The sequence below is a fragment of the Artemia franciscana genome, unplaced genomic scaffold (genome assembly GCF_032884065.1).
Source record: "Artemia franciscana unplaced genomic scaffold, ASM3288406v1 Scaffold_253, whole genome shotgun sequence".
Taxonomy (NCBI): Eukaryota; Metazoa; Arthropoda; class Branchiopoda; order Anostraca; family Artemiidae; genus Artemia; species Artemia franciscana.
Window position 1 is genome coordinate 403059 of NW_027063379.1, and position 1906 is coordinate 404964.

Genomic DNA, 1906 nt, shown 5'->3' on the forward strand with positions numbered 1-1906 from the left:
TTTTTTAGTTTTTTTTAGCTTTGTAGCTTTTTTAGTTTTTTATTAGTTTTTAGTTTTTTTTCTTTTTGTTTTTTTGTAGTTTTTACCTTTTTTTAGGTTTTAGTTTTTTATCATTTTTTTAGTTTTTTTTCTTTTTTTAGTTTTGTTTTTTTCCTTTATTTTTCATTTTTTTTTCCGTTTTCATTTTATTTTCTTTTTTAGTTTTTTTTAGATTTTTAGCTTTTTTAGTTTTTTATTAGTTTTTAGTTTTTTTTTTTTAGTTTTTTGTAGTTTTTACCTTTTTTTTAGTTTTTAATTTTTTTTTACTTATGTCCTGGTCGTCATTTATCCTCCCTGTGTCCCAGTGCTTTGTTGATGGTGATTGCTAATCGAATATTCCTTGTGTCCCGGTCGTCATTTATATTCCCTATGTGCCGGTGTCCCGGTCGTCATTTGTGTCCCGATGTCCCGGTCTGTAATTTCGTCAGTCGAAAACATGACGTCAGTCAACACAGAAACATGACGTCACCTGATCCACAGACAGATCCACAGACAACTTATTTACCTTTTTTAGTTTTTTTTTTCTTCTTTTGTATTTGAACCTGAAACATAACGCTTTACCAACTCAGCTACTTCGGCGTGAATACATTCGTTTTGAGCAGCTTCCTCGGGTGTTGCCATTGTAGGTTCTTCAGTCATTTTACAATTAGAAATTTCTCTTTCAACGGTCTTCTTACAATTAAAAATTTGTCTTTGAACGATATTCTTAAATACCTGTGTCCTGGTCGTCATTTATATTGCCTGTGTCCCGGTCGTCATTTGTGTCCCGGTATCCCAGTCTGTAATTTCTCCTTGAGTGTCCCGGTCTGTAATTTCTCTTTGAGTGTTTTTTCTTTTTAGTATTTTTTAGTTTTTTACATTTTTTATTTTTTCAGTTTTCTTTTTCTAATTTATTTTTCAGCTTCACTATGAAATACATATCGTCGAACCTTTGTTTTTTTAACTAAAATCTGGTAGGCATTGATGACCTTATCCAAGTAAAAATCCCAAACCCAATTTCAATTCGTATTAACCAAGTGACATATAGTTTTTTAACCCCTTATCGACATTCTTATCAGGTATTTCAGCGGAAATCACATCATCAATTTCGTTTGAAGTAATTTTTTTATGTAGCCAGATTAGTATATGTGCGTGTGGCAAACCTCGTTTTTTTTAACCCCTTATCGACATTTTTATCAGGTATTTCAGCGGAAATCACATCATCAATTTCGTTTGAAGTAATCTTTTTATGTAGCCAGATTAGTATATGTGCGTGTGGCAAACCTCGTTTTTGCCATTCCACTGAGTACATCCAGCATCGCACTGACCCAAACACTTCATGTTTTACAAGGTAGTTTATCAGTGATTTCAACTTTTGCCGGAAGACACATGCCGTAATGTCATGCCTATGAACCGCCGATTTTCCTTGAAGTAAAAGCTGCAGTATCTCGTCCCAAGATTGATTACATGTAAATGTAATAAATAAATCTGGACGACCATAGAGACGAACATACGCAATGGCATCTTGAGCATATTCATGCATATGACGGGGACTGCCAGCATATGACGAAGGTAAAATTGTTAATCTTCCAACGTTTGTGGTATTACCGTCATTTATAACTGCATCTCGCAAATGAATGTATTGTTCAGAGCGGAGCTTGGTCTGATTCAGGCGGATATATAGCAAACGTTCTGATTCAATTTTAGCATACATATCCTCGACAAATTGGTGAAACAATTCACGGCATTTTAAAATATAATTTTCTTCATCCTGCCGAATCATTAGTCTATACGAATAATAATGCATTGCACTGCATTTCTTATTCATTTCTTTGTTAGTGGCTGGATTCATCAATTTAATATTAAAGTGATAGCCGTCGGCTCCATC